This window comes from Staurois parvus, unplaced genomic scaffold (assembly GCF_062004578.1).
Source record: "Staurois parvus isolate SC_StPar_1 unplaced genomic scaffold, SC_StPar_1.0 ptg002564l, whole genome shotgun sequence".
In the NCBI taxonomy this organism is placed as follows: Eukaryota; Metazoa; Chordata; class Amphibia; order Anura; family Ranidae; genus Staurois; species Staurois parvus.
In genome coordinates, this window is record NW_028320360.1 from 21,534 (window position 1) to 32,500 (window position 10,967).

Genomic DNA, 10,967 nt, shown 5'->3' on the forward strand with positions numbered 1-10,967 from the left:
TCTCTCCCTGGTACCGGCATCTTTAGTGTGGGCACCTGGCTGTGACAACTTGCAGCTTCACAGCCGGGTGCCCACTGAGCATGTGCGAGAAGTGCTGCACTTTGTGAATGGCCGTGTATTCTTCTGGGACCGGTCACGTGTCCCAGAAGACTTCGGGGTGGACAACTTCTGCTTCTGATCACCTAGGCAATTGCAGCGGAAGTGGGAACCTGTCAAATTCGGGTACCCGCTCCCAAAAAGGTGCCAGTCCTTGATGGAGGGCAGGGGACAAAGGCTTAAAGCAGAACTTCCCTTTTGGGTGGAGCTCCGCTTTAAGTGATGCAGGGTGTCATTAAACCTAGAAGACTGAGGGCATCTAGTGGTTGAAAATAGGTACTGTAGGGATCACTTTGCATTGAAGGTGGGTATGGCAGCCTAAGTTATGTTTTTTTTTGTTTGTTTTTTTACTCTCGGGGGCATTCAAAGCAAAAAAATAACACAGAGTTGGGCTTTAAGGAAAAACAATTCACACAATTCAGTTTGAAAGTATACATTCACGTATCAATTACTATAGTTCCTATTTTATCATTACTAATCATCATGACTAATTCATAATTTATCATTACTAATAGCGCCACTATTGTTTCTATTTTATCAGTTTGTTTGCTTTAAAATAAAACTGAAGTGAAATTATTATAAAATGGTAAATTTAAAGCAGAACAAGATAAAGAGAATGATAAAATAACAAAACCAAACACTCACTGAAAAATATTCAGGTTTATTCCAGAGATTTTCTGTTAGAACTAATTTCTTATTATTATTAATATACAGGATTTTAAATCTCCAACAGTTTGTGCAGCGCTTTACAATATAAAATTGCCACAGTCTGGTGGCCAGCATCATTCAACCCACTTCCTCTGAGCCCAGGTCATCCTGGGATCACCCCCAATCTGTGACTGGACAGTGAAAGGAGAAGCCACACAATGAGGACCTCACCCATCACTCTGCTCTCTCCTCCTATCAGCATGCTTTTTGTCATTGGCTCCTCTTACTGCTTCTGCACCTCAAACTCCAGCCCTGCTGTACAGGGACTGCAAGACACACCAGGTCAGATTCAGGTACTTAAACTGCTTGCATTTAATAAATAAAATTAATCATGTATTAATGATTACAGAATTGCATTAAATGGTCTTTTGTAGCCAACTAATGTTCAGCTATAAAATATTTCCTCCCTCTGATAATCTAAGAGAGTCCAATAAAAAGATAAAAATGACAACCGTGATAAAAACATCCCAAATCCTGATGCAAATGCGACCACTTACATTTGCATTGCATTATTTGATCCTTAGGAAACCTGGGCTGCTCTGTGAATCACATTTCCCTGGGCTGACATTTATGGATTGCTGACATTTATATAAACATAAGCAAACGTCCAGGTTCCCTGCGTCAGATTTCATTTTCTTTTTTAGGGGTTTTTTTTTTTTTAGTTATAAGAATTTAAAGTCCAACTCTAACCAAAGTTTTTTTTTTTCGTTGTTATGGGCAGACTGCAGAAGGGTTAGAACCTGTGTCGGGTTCTTAATCACTAAATGAATGTTTTCCTTTGGATCCCCTTTTGTAGCTGCTCTATGGATTTTTCTTCAGACTTTGCTTCTGAACATTTGTTTTATGTCCTCATACACAGAGCACATTTTTGCCGTTGCTTTTAGGGGGCGTCTGCGATGCCTCTCCGTGTTAGACTATGTGTCCATGCACACGCATGGTTGTGCATGTGTGCAACAAGGGCACAATGACAGCTGAAGGCATCAAATGCATCCCCACACCAATTCAGCAAACAAGCGATACAAAAAGATGGCAGCTACCCCAAATTATAACTAGCCTTTGCAATAAGGTGCACATGGAAGCAGGGGAGTATCTACAGTGAGGCAAACAAGGCATTTGCCTAGGGTGAAAATTTTTAGGGGGAGCGGTACTGCCCCCCAGAAGAAGGGACCTGTTGAGCAGCGGCAGACAGAGCCACGCAGGGCTGCCATCAGAGGGGTGCCACTGGTACTTCTGTAGGTGGCCCAGACAGCAGTAGGATTGGTGTGGTGGGGGGAGAGCAGTTGCAGAAGGATGCAGTGTGCATCTCTCCCTCCAGCAGCTGAAAGCCAGTTTGAGATTTCTTCCCTCTCCCTCCGGTCGGCTTTCTGCTGCTGGAGGGAGACACACACCTGGCCGGATGGAGGGGGTGCCCTGGTGTTCCTGAGTGACCGCTCTCCGCTGAGCTCCTTCCCCCGCCCACACTCAGAGCTGGGACCAGGGGAATGCCTGGAGCAGAAAGGAGAAGTGGCGGAGAGGAAAGAGCCCGGAGGAGGTGAGCTGTGTTGTGCTCTCTGGGCTCCCCCTCACGTCCTCCATCCAGCACATGATACACTGATATATCGTATAGGACTGCACACACGCAGTATGATTACCACCCCCTGCCCACATTTCCTGCTGCCCGGAGATCAGCAGCTCTTGGAGGAGTAATTATAGTGTGTGTTTGTGCGCAGTCCTATATGATCTGAGAGAGAGAGGGGAGGAAGAGGAGAGAGAGAGGGGAGGAAGAGGAGAGAGAGAGGGGAGGAAGAGGAGAGAGAGAGGGGAGGAGGAGGAGAGAGAAAGAGGAGGAGGAGGAGGAGAGAGAAAGAAAGAGGAGGAGGAGAGAGAAAGAAAGAGGAGGAGGAGAGAGAAAGAAAGAGGAGGAGGAGAGAGAAAGAAAGAGGAGGAGGAGAGAGAAAGAAAGAGGAGGAGGAGAGAGAAAGAAAGAGGAGGAGGAGAGAGAAAGAAAGAGGAGGAGGAGAGAGAAAGAAAGAGGAGGAGGAGAGAGAAAGAAAGAGGAGGAGGAGAGAGAAAGAAAGAGGAGGAGGAGAGAGAAAGAAAGAGGAGGAGGAGAGAGAAAGAAAGAGGAGGAGGAGAGAGAAAGAAAGAGGAGGAGGAGAGAGAAAGAAAGAGGAGGAGGAGAGAGAAAGAGGAGGAGGAGGAGGAGAGAGAAAGAGGAGGAGGAGGAGGAGAGAGAAAGAGGAGGAAGAGGAGAGAGAAAGAGGAGGAAGAGGAGAGAGAAAGAGGATCATATATACATACACACACTTATTGAACTCTCTTGCTCTCTCATTGGGGGGGGTGCAAAATGTTTGTGTTGCATTCGGCAGCACAATATCTAAATACACCACTGCACGGAACGGCAACGCACATTACAAACAAACAAAAAATTCCCAGCGTACTTACAAGCTAGCCTGCAAACAAACCATATGTATCCACTGCTATATGAGCTCCAAATTGGAGACTCTGAAAACTATAGAGTTAGGACGGCAGTATACAGAGGAGCTTTGATGTGGGCACTGCAGCTTATGTATATACAGGCCAATGTGTGCAACAAAACCCTCTTTTTAAATGTGAATTGTTAGGGCCAATTTGGGTTTTTTTGCAGGTTAGCTGGTAAGTGTGCTGGGAAATTTTTGTTTGTTTGTGATGAGCGTTACCCTTCCATGTGCACCGTACTGCAAAGGTTAGTTATAATTTTTTTTAATCGCTTATTCGCTGAATTGGTGTTGGGATGCATGTGATGCCTTCAGCTGCCATTGTGCCCTTGCTGTGCAAATGCACAACCCTACGTGTGCATGGACACACAGGCTAACATGGAGGGGTGTTTAGAGACAGAAAAACAAACAAAAAAACACCAAACGCCCCTAAGAGCAGTGTAAAAAATGTCCACTGTGTATGAGCCCTTAAACAAATGTTCAGAACAGGGGCAGACTGACAACTCATGGGGCCCCCGGGCAATAGGGGATCATGGGGCCCCTATGTCCTCGCCCAAACTCAAAAAAGCCTATGAAAAAAGTACCAGGGGCATCTCATGGGGCCCCCTACTGACCCCAGGCCCTTGGGCAGTGCCCGAGTTTCCAAATGGTCAGTTCACCCCTGGGCCAGCCCAATCCCCGGATCTTAATCCAATAGAAAACTTGTGGGGTGACATCAAAAATGCAGTTTCTGAGGCAAAACCAAGAAATAGAGAAGAACTGTGGAATGTCGTCCAATCATCCTGGGCTGGAATACCTGATCACAGGGGCCAGAAGTTGGGTGACTCCATGCAACACAGATGTACAGCAGTTCTCAGAAACAGTGCGACTACAACCAAATATTCATGAAGTCATTCAAAAAAAAGCAAAATCTTCAAACATTTCTCAGTTTATATAGTGAATGTTTGAGTTTGTAAAGAAGAATACAAAACACTGCTATTTTTTTGAACAGTCTAATATTCACTTTTCTTCAATTTTTTTTAGAGGAACAACACAAATTTGATCTAATTTCCTTCATGTTTTGATTTGGAATAGAATGTGTCGTGTTCCCAATGCAATTGTGTATATGGAAATAAAAGCTATCAGAAGGATTTTGAGCTTTATTCACTTTTTTCAACACACTGCTATTATTTTGAACACAACTGTATATATATATATATATATATATATATATATATATATATATATATATATACACATATATATACACAGTTGCAAGAAAAAGTATGTGAACCCCTTGGGATTACGTGGAGTTTTGCATGAATTGGGCATAAAATGTGCTCTGAACGTCATCTAAGTCATAACAATAGAAGAACACAGTCTGCTGAACATAATACTACACAAACATTAGATGTTGCCATGGTTTAATTGCACATAACATGTAAACATTCACAGTGCAGGGAGGAAAAAGTATGTGAACCTTTGGACTTAATAACTGGTTGACCCTCCTGTGGCAGCAATAACCTCAACCAAACGTTTCCTGTAGTTGCAGATCAGACCTGCACAACGATCTGGAGTCATTTTGGACCACTCCTCTTCACAAAACTGTTTCAGTGTAGCAATATTCTTGGGATGTCTGGTGTGAATCGCTCTCTTAAGGTCATGCCACAGCATTTCAATCGGGTTGAGGTCAGGACTCTGACTGGGCCACTCCAGAAGGCGTATTCTGTGCTGTTGCAGCCGTTGTTTTGTTGAATGACTGGTATGCTTTGGGTCATTGTCCTGTTGCATCACCCATCCTCTGCGGAGCTTCAGTTGGCGGACAGATGGTCGTACGTTTTCCTGCAAAATGTCTTGATAAACTCTGGAATTCATTTTCCCATCAATGACAACAATCCGTCCAGACCCTGAGGCAGCAAAGCAGCCCCGAACCATGATGCTCCCTCCGCCATGTTTTACAGTGGGGATGAGGTTTTGATGTTGGTGTGCTGTGCCTTTTTTTCTCCACACATAGTGTTGTGTGTTCTTCCCAAACAACTCAATCTTGGTTTCATCTGTCCACAGTATATTTTGCCAGTAGTGCTACGGAACATCCAGGTGCTCTTTTGCAAACTTCAAACGAGCTGCAATCTTCTTTTTGGACAGCAATGGCTTCCTCCGTGGTGTCCTCCCATGTACGCCATTCTTGTTTAATGTTTTCCTTATTGTAGATGTGTCAACAAAAATGTTAGCATGTGCCAGAGATTTCTGTAGGTCTTTAGCTGACACTCTGGGATTCTTCTTTACCTCATGCAGCATTCTGCGCTGTGCTCTTGCAGTCATTTTTACAGGACGACCACGCCTAGGGAGAGTAGTAAGAGTGCTAAACTTTCTCCATTTGTAGACAGTCTGTCTTACCGTGGACACATGAACATCAAGGCTTTTGGAGATACTTTTGTAACCCTTTCCAGCTTCATGCAAGTCAACAATTCTTGATCGTAGGTCTTCTGAGAGTTCTTTTCTGCGAGGCATGGTTCACATCAGACAGTGCTTCTTGAAACCAGTAAACCCAAAACAGGTGTGTGTTTTTTAAGGGCAGGACAGCTGTCAGCAACACATCCAATATCATCACACTGATTGGAGTCAAGGTTGGCTCACTCCTGGCTCCAATTAGCTCTGGGAGAAGTCATTAAGCTAGGGCCTCACATACTTTTTCCTCCGTGCACTGTGAATGTTTACATGTTATGTGCAATTAAACCATGGCAACATCTAATTTTTGTGTAGTATTATGTTCAGCAGACTGTGTTCTTCTATTGTTGTGACTTAGATGACATTCAGAGCACATTTTATGCCCAATTCATACAAAACTCCACGTAATCCCAAGGGGTTCACATACTTTTTCTTGCAACTGTATATATTAGAGCGTTGCATAAATTGATGGCACTATATAAGCACCTATAATAAATAAATGTCAGGACTCAAAAAGAACATTTTCATGTTATAAACAGGCACAGTCACTCCTTGTAATGTAACTTTGCTTGAGGCCATGCACCACCCTCCATGGGTAACTCATTACAGCAACCCAAAATATAGAGCAGTTCAAATGTAATTAAAGAAAAATGATTAAATCAAATTTCTAGAATGATGATTTAGTGATTTAATGTACCAGAGTGTATACAGTACAAGCACGGGTCATTCAAGGTGGGTTCTCTGCATACCGGCCCCAAAACATTTTATGTGTGGATCTGTGTTGATGTACAAAAATTTTATTAGGAGAGCAAGCTGAAGCGAAGCCATGGAGGTGAATGCAGAACAAACGTCACTGGGAAGTTTCTCTCTAAAATGCAAAGCTGTCCGAATGCAATCGTTGAGCAAATCATGAGATACAAATTACTGTAAAATCAGAGAGTGAGCAACAAAAAAAAAAAAAAAAAAAAAAAAAAAAAAATACCAATTTCCCTTAATCACTTAAAAAAGAAAGAGCCGGGGGTGTGAAACGCATTGCACCGCACCGCACCACACTGCTGTGCAGAAAGTTGAATTACGTGTCCTTTTGTAGCTTAACCTCTTGGCGTCGGCCGAATGCAAATGTGCGGCCTCCCGGCGTCTGGGCCTAGACAGCGAGCGGCCGCACATTTGCGTTCTATTAAAAAAAAACATATGTGCTGAGAGCACGCGCCCTGCGCACTCTCAGCACACATGTCCGGTACTCACGGAAAGGTCCCGATCTCCTCTTTCGATCAGGACCTTTCCCGATCATGTGACAGCGTGTCACGGCAGTCGCATGACCCTAAATTCCGCCCCGCCTCCCGGCTTCTGAAACCCTTAAAGGGCCGGGACCTGCCGGCGCCAAGGGGTTAAAGTGGTTGTAAAGGCTCAAGGTTTTTCATCCTATGCATGAAGGTAGAAAAAAAAAACTTGTGTGCAGCAGTGCCTCCAGCCCCCACGATACTTACCCTCATCACAATCCAGCGATGTGAATGACAGCCTCGGCTGTCCCAGGTCTCTACCTCTTCATTGGCTGAGACAGCAAGCAGGAGCAATTGGCTCCCGCTGCTGTCAATCACAGCAGTCAGCCAATGAGGAGAGAAGGGGGTGGGCCAAGCCACGGCTTCGTGTGTGAATGGATACACATAGCATCGGGTGCCCCCATAGAAAGCTGCTTGCTGTGGGGGCACCAGACAGGCAGCAGGAGCCAGGAGAGCCTGCGGAGGACTCAAGAAGAGGAGGATCCAGGCCGTTCTATGCAAAACCACTGCACACAGCAGGTAAGTATAGACAGGTTTGCTATTTCACACAAAAAAAAAAAAAAAATGGAACCTTTAGAATCACTTTAAATAAAAGTATATATATATATATATATATATATATATGGTAAAAAAGGTAAATAGCGCCTAGCATTGTGAAATCACAAACAGCAGAAAGTTTTAGCATTCCCATTGGTGAGAATGGGACCTCAGTGTTTGTTGTTTGCTGAATGTCTTCTGCTGACAAGACCCATGTGTGTCTCCATCAACAATTCCCCAACCATGGGATTATACACTGTATGATCATTGTCTGTGTAAATGTAATATATATATATATATATATACACACATACATACATATATACACATACACACACACACTTTATTTAAAGTGATTCTAAAGGTTCCATTTTTTTGTGTAAAATAGCAAGCATGTCTATACTTACCTGCTGTGTGCAGTGGTTTTGCATAGAGCGGCCTGGATCCTCCTCTTCTCGAGTCGAGTAAAAGCTGTAATAAATAAACCCCACAAAATCGCATGACATGTTGCAGCCTGTTGTTTTTAATGGCACTCATTTGGATCTATGATACTTAAAGTTGCAGCGACTTTGAAAAGGTTCCTTCACAACTTTGATATGATTTAATGCCAGAGAGTGTGAAGTCGGATCAAAGTCGCTCCATAAGTGTGAATGGAGCCTAAGTCCTGGTTCACACCAGTGTGACTCGTCGTGATTTGACAGTTTCAAATTGCACGATAAGTTGCACCCCATCGTCCGCAAAGGAACTGTTCAAAATTGGTGCAACTCCATCGGAGTCACATTGATTTTCAAAGTAGTTCTTGCTCTATTTTTTGGTGATTTCAGGTGCAATTTGCATTGACATCTGTGCATGAAGTCGCGCAGAAGTCTACAAAGTTGCACCTAAAGCCGCACTGACATGCGACTTTGAAATCTTGACACTTGAAGATCACACAAAGTCAGATCCAGTGTGAACCAGTGGTAAGAGTACAGCTGAACAGAAAGGAAAAAAAAACCAAAACACTTTATTTGCACGTTGATTGAAGCATTTTTTAATTTGATGATTAATATTAAATTGGTTATTAAAATTTTACCTTTTGAAAATGTTGCTGATGCGCATGTAAATGTATGCGTCACCATTTATGTGCATAGTCACGCACAGCGTTTTCTGTAATGCACATCAATTGACACTGATGGGCGTACTGATATTAACAGGTCTGTGTGTACAGCTGCATTGGAAGTGATGGGCTGAATTCAGATCAATACAAAAAAAGAAAAAATGCCTGAACGCCTAAAAATGTGAATGTATGTGTAGCATTATTCTGTATAGCGAACTATCTATACACACTAATATAAATATATATAAATAATTATTATACAGGATTTATATAGCGCCAACATATATAAATCCTGTATAATAGAGACACACACACACACACACACACACACACACACACACACACACACACACACACACACACACACACACACACACACACACACACACACACACACACACACACACACACACACACACACACACACACACACACACACACACACACACACACACACACACACACACACACACACACACACACACACACACACACACACACACACACACACACGTTCAATTGCTTGGTAACACAAATTGCTAATCAGTCAATCACATGACAGCAACTCATTTAGGCATCTAGACGTGGTATAGACATCTTCCCGAAGTTCAAACTGGGGAAGAAAGGGGATTTAAGTGACTTTGAACATGGCATGGTTGTTGGTGTCAGACGGGCTGGTCTGAGCATTTCAAAAACTGCTGATCTACTGGGATTTTTTTCACACAACCATCTCTAGGGAAATCGACACTCATCACACCAGGCAACGTTATACCAATCTTCTATTGTCCAATTTTGGTAAGCCTGTACGAATTGTAACCTCCGTTTCCTGTTCTGAAACTGACAGGAGTGGCACCCGATGTGGTCTTCTGCTGCTGTAGCCCATCTGCTTCAGCCCCATTCACACCTGAGCATAGCATTTTTGATTATTATTGTGCACGGTTTGTCCTGCTTTTCAGATGGTATTCTGTATATCTCGGTTGTAACGAGGGGTTATTTAAGTTACTGCTGCCTTTCTATCATCTTGAACCATTCTCCTCTGACATCAACAAGGCATTTTCCTCCACACAACTGTCGCTCCCTTGATATTTTCTCTTTTTCTGACCATTCTCTGTAAACCCTGGAGATGGTTGTGTGTGAAAATCCCAGTAGATCACCAGTTCTTGAAATACTCAGACGCAGGGGCGGACTGACCATTTGGGAACACAGGCACTGCCTGAGGGCCCGGGGTCAGTAGGGGGCCCCATGAGATGCCCCTGGTACCTTTCATAGGCTTTTTTGGGTGTGGTTTGAGTGTGGGCGAGAACACAGGCCCCCATGATCCCCTATTGTCCGGGGCCCCTATGAGTTGTCAGTCCACCCCTGCTCAGACCAGCCCGCCTGGCACCAACAACCAGACAACGTTCAAAGTCACTCAAGTGCCCGGTCATACCGTTGTGACTTGTCATGAGATTTGTTTCACATGACAAATCGCAGCCTATTGTCTGACTTTGTCGGAGTCGCACCAATTTTGAAAGTAGTGCATGCAATACTTTTTGCAAGTTCAGGTCTGACTCGCATATAAATTTGTGTCCTGCAAGTCACAGATGTCTTGCAAGTCGCACCTGAAGTCTGACTGACATCCGACTTTGAAGTCTCAAAGCCAAATAGGTGTGAACGAAGACTAAGTCTTCCCCATTCTGATGCTTGGTTTAAAGTTCAGAAAGTTGTCTTCACCACGTCTAGATGCATGGAGTTTCTGCCATGTGATTGTCTGATTAGCAATTTGTGTTACCAAGTGATTGAACAGGTGTACCTAATAAAGAGGCCGGAGAGTATATATACCAACATTGTATACGGGCCGGTTCACACTAAAGAAATGCAGTCCACATGCGTTCCGGATGTGCTTTTGCATGAGCATTTTTGGCACATTCCGGTGTGTATTTGATGCATTTTTTGATGCATTCCAGTTCATTTTTCCACTCTCTTTTTCTTCAATTTAAATAGGGACATGGCGTTCCAGTGCGTTTTTGATGCATTTTACCGTATTCCAGTACAGTTCTGTGCAGAATAAAAATGCAGCCTGTTCTACTTCTTTTCTGCAACTGGAACGCCAAGCACTGAAGTGAACTATGACATTGACAACCATATAACCTACTTTCAGAGTGTTTTGGATGCAGAAATAAAAGCAACTGAAATGCATGTTGTGTGAACTGGCCCTACAGTCGGTACAGACAAAAATACACACACATATACACTATATCTAGCTCCCTGGTCTCCTCCTCCCACGCCCGACTGCAGGACTTCCCCCATCCTCTGGAACTTACTACCCCAATCCATCAGACTGTCACCTACCCTTCTCACCTTTAGGCGCACCCTGAAAACCCATCT